The 6,247-nt window shown below is 60.6% G+C and overlaps 1 long non-coding RNA gene across 2 annotated transcripts; it reads left to right on the top strand.

The window, feature by feature from the left end:
* Positions 1 to 343: 343 nt before the first annotated feature.
* LOC118171492 lies at positions 344 to 3,196 on the top strand. 2 transcript variants are annotated; one of them, XR_004753237.1, is made up of 3 exons: positions 344 to 487; positions 2,169 to 2,278; positions 2,855 to 3,196. It is a non-coding gene; the product is annotated as an uncharacterized LOC118171492 (long non-coding RNA). The 2 variants fall into 2 exon arrangements; XR_004753236.1 differs by lacking the exon at positions 344 to 487 and having other exon boundaries at positions 2,148 to 2,278.
* The last annotated feature ends 3,051 nt before the right edge of the window (positions 3,197 to 6,247 follow it).

The following is a 6,247-nucleotide window of genomic DNA, read 5'->3' as shown; positions in this document are numbered from 1 at the left end:
AGAAGCGCAGATGGCCCAGCCGCCCGTTTTTGCAATTTCTGTGGGTCCTGGGCAAGTGTGTAGCCTGACAGTGGGGGGACAGGTAATGGGGGGGGACTCCCCGATGTGGGGGTGGCTGGGGACAGAGGGGGACAAGGGACAAGCACTGGGGGGTCCGGACAGGGGGATGGAGCAGGGGTGTAGTGGGCTGGTGGCCCCTCGGTGCCACATGCCTGTCCCCAGTGGTGCCACAGGGACCATTGTGGGCATGTTGGACCCCCCCCAGCCCGCTGTGGAGCCCAGGAAGAGGAGCTCCCCAGCCTCGAGGCCAAAGCAGCGTCCATCCCAGGTGAGCACGGTTTGGGTTTTACCCCCACAGCTGATAAAAGGGATGCCTGGGAGGCTCTAGGGGATGGCAGCCTGGGGGTCCCAGGGTGTGTCGGGGCTGAGGAGGCTGATGGTGTAGAGCACGAAGATTTGGATGGAGGAGTCAGCTGCCAAACTCACGGTTTGTGACCTCGTGGGATGCCAGGGAGGCTGGGGAGATAGAGGGGCTTGAGGAGGGTGACTTGGACATGCCCACCAGGAACAAGCGGTGGTGCGCAGGGTGATGGCACGAAGGACAAGGAGCAGCTTTTGGACCCCTTCCTCCTTTTCCACAGCCTCTGGAGCAGCCCAGCCAGCACCCCAAGTGCTCCCTGTATCCTGGGGACACCGCTCCGGCTCCTGGTGCCACCGTGTGGACAGGCGACACGTCCCCAAAGCCGCTGTCCCCGCAGCCTCCCCCTAGCAGCGCTGCTCCGCAGGCCCCTTGCTGTGCCCCGCGGGGCGTTTCTGTCCCGTCCCCCCCCCCCCCCCGGGGCCCCAAAACCCCCCCCGCCCCCTTCGGTCACCTCTGCAGCTCCCCGGGCCGGGGGGGGGGGGGGCAGGCCGGAGCTCCCAGGCGTTTCCACCAGAGGGAGCCCAAATGTCACCAAATCCGCCCGGCCACGGGCGCCCGTCGTCGGGGCGCCGGGCTGTGGGGAGCCACATGGGGACTGACACCCCTCTGTCACCCCTCCGTGGGGCTTTGTCATCAAGAGAAAAAAAAAAAAAAAAAAAACCTCCAGCTGCCCCAAACCCTGTCCTGCCACATGGCCGGGGAGAAAACCCAGTTTGTGCCTGGAGCATCCCCAGATTTCCTCGCTGGTTTTTTGGGGTTCTCTGAACCCAAATCACCGCCCGGCACCGGCGAGGAAGGAGCAGCTCCCCCCTAAACACCCGGTAAAGGATGTCATCGGTTTCAGTTAACACAGATGCAAAGCACCAGAAAGGGAAGGTTGGAAACGATGCTCCTGGTGCTCCCCTGGCACCCCTCCGGGAGCAGGGTGGAAACAACCCGCCAGATGGGAGCTGGGTGGAAAGCTGGAGAAGAAATCTCGCCGGCGACGCTGCGTGGTGCCAGAGGAGAATCTCTCACATTTGCCCAGAATTGGCTCGTTTATTTAAAGCCTGTCGCTAGCGGCAGCCACATGGGGTGGGATTCACACCACTCCTGAGTGAATCGGGTGCCTTGTCTGGGAGATGTCTGAGCCACCAAGAACTGCCGTGGGTGTGAGAACCTGAGTGGATGGTGGGGTCCCAGCCCCTCGCCTGCGCCCAGGAGATTTTTGGCACTTCAGAGGCTTGGGGAGCCAGGGGTAGGTGGGATCTGGGCTGAATTTGGGCAGGTGGCACGTGGCTCTGCTGCCAGAGCAGCCTGGCATGGCCGGGAGAGGAAATCCCTGCCAGCCCGGCGTTTAATCCTGCCTGCCCGGGGGAGCATCCACAAGTGCCCCATGCGGGGACTTTGGGGCACAGGAAGCAACTGGATGGCAGGATGCTCCTGGCAGGGCACTGAGCTGCGCTGGGTTTCCCCCAGCCCCTTCCCACTCGTCCCAGCGGTGCTGGAAGCAGGGAGCATCATGCCCCAGGTCTTGTGGCAGGCTTCCTGCAGCCTCGTGACACCCTCAGGCCAGATGGGCTGGGGAAAGGTGCCTGCCTGCCTGCCCCGGTGACACCTCGAGGAGGGAAAAGGGGAGAAAAGAGGAGTTTCCTTAGGACTGCAGCGACAGCCAGGGACGCGGAGGGAAACTGAGGCACGGGAGGGTGGACTGAGGGGGTGCCTTCTCTCCCCCAGCCAGAATGAACCTCGTTCCTTCAGCCTGCAGAAGCTGAGCCCAGCCATGGCCCTCTGGTCCGTAGGGGATCCCATGGGACCGGTTGGATCTGACCTGCCCGTGACGTGACGTGGGTTTGGGCTTATCCTCAGCGCTCGCAGGTGGGATGCTTCATTATTCATGCTGGGTTCTCTGAGTGTGGAAATCAGGCTGAGAGTCTCTCATCACTTCATCCACTTAGAGAGAATTACCATCCCTAATCTTCTTCCATCCCTCGGGTGTCCCCAGGGCTCAGCTAAGGACCGGGAGGCTGTCTGGTGTCTTGCTGTGCTGCCCCAGGGGTGGGTTTCATCCGGACCTGCCAACCCAAATGGCTCCACACAGCCTGTTAGCGCCCGTGTTCCCCCTCTTTTCCGTCTCCTGCTGCAAATAAACCACGGCTCAGCCCCACACCTCATCACTCAGCCCCTCCTGTGCCACCCCGGGTACGATCCCTTGGTGGCGATACACGGGAGGTGCAGGTGACACCTTCTGTGTCCTGTGTGATCGAGGCCAAGGGGCAGGTGGGTAGCATGGGGAGGAGGAGGAGGACCGAGGGGCTGGGGGCCACTGTCATTCATGGTAAAGTTGCCTCATTGGCATCCCTGGGAGCATCCCTGCCTTCCCTTTGGTGAGGTGAAGCACTTTTTTTTTTTACTTTTTTTTTTTTTTTTTTTTTTTTTTTTTTTTTTCCCCAGCTGAACTAACTTTTGGATGCAGAGCAAGCCTGGAAAAGTCCAGCCCTGAGGTTTATCAGTGCCTGAAGAGTGCTGAGAAAGAAAACCCATCCCACAGCCTGGAGCAGATCACAGCACTTGCATGGAGAAGATGCAAGAAGAGTATCTTGTCCCTCACCTGGCCATCGAGCTCTGTGGCTGCATGAGAAGGGCTTTGAAAGCAGCAGGCAGGGCATGGGGAGGTGGCAGCACCACCGTGAGCTGGGTGTGGAGGTGCTGGGGTCTCATTGGGGTCCCAAGCCGGGCTTTTCTGGGACATCCCCCCATTATCCCCAGCACTGGGGTGTGCACGTGGTGGAGATGCTGGGATGTGTTGGGACTGCTGGGACGCTTCGGGTGGCGAGGGGACCAGCCGGTCAGTGGGACCCTCTCCAAAACCCACACACCTCTCCCCACCCCCCCCCCAACCCCACCCCTCCTTCCCAAAATCCAGCAGAGGAGCCAGCACCCAGACGGCTGCCAGCCATCAAAAAATAAAGCAGCAGACACGGAGCAAAACCACGGGGCCATTAACACAGCAATTAAACCCACCTCTGGGGGTGACACCGTGCACTCTTAGCAAACTCCATCCTTCCATCCCTGTGCCCCTGCCCCTCAGCCTGCCCACGTGCTGGAGCCTGAGCATCTCCTTGCTCATCTGCAAACGGCATCAGGGCACGCACGGCCCCGCCGTGGGCTGCTCTCCCTCCAGCCTCTGCCCCTATTTGCTGTGTCTCCATGTTGTTGTCGCGGGTGGTTCTTTATGGCTGGTGGGGCTGATCTTGACTCGGCAGTGAGTCATTACGTGGCAAATGGGATCCAATCACGGAGACATTATTTCCTTGCCCGGTGTTCTTTGCAAATGAGATTTTGCAGAACTTGAGCGTGTTGGTTTTTTTTTTTTTTCCCTTCCAGCCAAAAGCCTCGTCCCGGTCCCATTTAAACGGCTGCGAATTGGGTGCCGAGAGGCGATGCACGGGGGAGGGAATGAATATTTACCACGGGCCTCGCTGGGTAGGAGAGCTAATAAATGTCCCGGCAATCAACCCGGCAGCCCCAGCCGGCACCTTAAATCAACTCGTGAATGCAAAGTGGCTCCGAACCCAGGGCCGGGGAGAGAGGCCGTCTCCACGCTGTGCCATTTATTTATCTGCTTTTGATGACTCACAGAGGAGGAGGTTTGAGAAGGAATAAATAGAGCCCATAAACTGTCTCCCCGATGCTCGGGAAGGTGCCCTGGATCTGTGCTCTGTTTCGACGTGGCCCAGAGAAGGTCCTGCTGTAGCCGAGGTGACCCCGAGCTCGTTTTGGCTTTGGGCAGGGAATTTCCAGCTGCTGGGATGCTCCGGCTGCCCCCAGCCCTGTCCCTGCCCATGGCCCCGGGCAGCTCAGCCTGATGGAGACCTGCGAGAGCCCGGTGCTCCTGCCAGGTGGGAAAGCACTTCGTCTGTGCCGGCCCTGATTAGCAAAATTATGGTTGCCATGGAGCCCCAATTCCTGCTCCGAGAGCGCCTGCCTCCCCCGGCCCCCCAGCAGACCTGAGCGGAGGCCGGTTCTGCTGTCCCCCGGAAAGCTGGTTACTTTTATCCCAGAGAACATCCAAACGGCCCTTTTATTTGTTTCCCTTTTCCTTTCGGCCCAGTTTGGGGGGTAAAGAAAAGCAATGCCCCCTCCCTGAGATTTCTCAGAGGGAAAGGGGTGCTGCAGGGAGGGACATGGGGCTGGGAGGGGGCTCACGGGGACCAGCAGCATCCCAGCCCCCCTGTTCAGCCTAGCAGCAGAGCATCCTGAGCACTGAGCCCACATCCCACAGGGATGTGGTTGGGTGCCCTGGGGGAATGAGGGCATCTTATCTACACCCCTTGGCACATACAGAGGCATCCGTGCCCTGGAAAGGGTCCCGGCAAGGTACGACCAGCTCAGAAATGATGGGCACAGCCACTGCCCACCCCCTGCAGCACTTGCAGGGGCCAAGGTGGCACGCGTAAAGGTGGACCCTGCAGCCAGGACCTTGCTCGGGAGCGATGCCCTGCGCATGGGCTGCCCGTCCTCATCCTCACACTGCAATGAGGGTGCACGGCCGGGGCTGGCACACGCTGCAGGACACCACGGAGGGCACGAGTGACTGCCCGTGCCTCAGTTTCCCGTCTCAGACACAATCAGCTCCCTGGGGCTTGCTGCCTTTCTCTGCTTGGGAGCAGAAGGCGTTAATTAAAAGCTCAAAGCCCTGTGCAGGCAGGGGAAGAGACACGGGGAGCGGGGTGCTGGGTAAAAGGCAGCGCTGATCTTCCCTGCAATTACCATGAGTGATGCACCCTTGAAAGGAGCCGAGAGTGGATGCAGGCGGTTATTAGGGCTGCAGCTCTCCAGCTTCAAAGGCACTGTTTGGCCTCTCCTTCGGCCTCTTAATTCCCCCGAGGATGCCGCGGGCAGCGCAAGCCTCGCTCAGCCTCTAGGCGCCAGCCTCTACTGGCACCTCGAGGACTCAGCGGTCACAGGGACAGCCTCGGCTGCCCTTGGACAGTTCACAGGGAGGGATGGGTGCACGTAGGGAGGGAGACCATGGGGAGGAAGATTTCAGGGGTGGGAGCACACAGGGGGTTCCCCTGAATTGCTGCTCGCTGCCCAAATTCCCAGCCCAGCAGCGCTTGGGCTGCAGTGAGAAGTGGGCTTGGGTGCCGAGGAAAACCAGGCAGGGTTAATATAATAAAGTGCCCGACAAGGGGAAGAGGCTGGTGGGTTGTGCTCCGGCGTGCAGCTCACCCTCTTTAAGTGGCAAGAAGCAGAAAGAAGTGGGGAGCGATGTGCAGTCGCTGGGAGCCACAAACCCTTCCCAAAAGAGATGTGGCTGCAGGGAGGTTTCCAGGAATGCCTCCTCCCCGCTGCGCCCGCGCTGCGGCACAATCTGCTCCTGCACCGGCACGGATCCGTCCCTGCCTCGGGCATCCCCGGGGAAAAAAAAAACAAGCAGCCTTGTGGCAGCAGCCGGGAACAGGGACAGAAACCTGTGCCCATCAGCTGCTGCTTCTGGCAGCTCCCTGGCTCTGCCACCCACCCCAACATCTGCTGAGCCTCTGCCAGCAGCGCCCAGCTGCTGTCCCTCTGCCCTGTCCCTGCTGTCACCAGCGCCGTGCTGTGGCACAGCCTGTCCCCTGCCCCACGAGGACATTTCTCTGCCCTCCCCACTCCCGTGTCTGCAGGCACAGCCTCCTCTGTCCCGATCCAGCCACGATTTCCAGCTGGGTGGATTTTTCCCCTGTGTAACTCCTTGTTTGTGCCCGCTCACCCTCCAGCCCTTTGGCTCCTGCAGCTCTGCCGAGGGAGACGCCTTGCCAGGGAATGTCACTTCTCAGCGCTGGCCCCGTCCTGCCCTCT

This window comes from Oxyura jamaicensis, chromosome 9, assembly GCF_011077185.1.
Source record: "Oxyura jamaicensis isolate SHBP4307 breed ruddy duck chromosome 9, BPBGC_Ojam_1.0, whole genome shotgun sequence".
Taxonomy (NCBI): Eukaryota; Metazoa; Chordata; class Aves; order Anseriformes; family Anatidae; genus Oxyura; species Oxyura jamaicensis.
The sequence above is the reverse complement of the archived record's forward strand: the minus strand, read 5'-3'. Positions and strand labels throughout refer to the sequence as shown.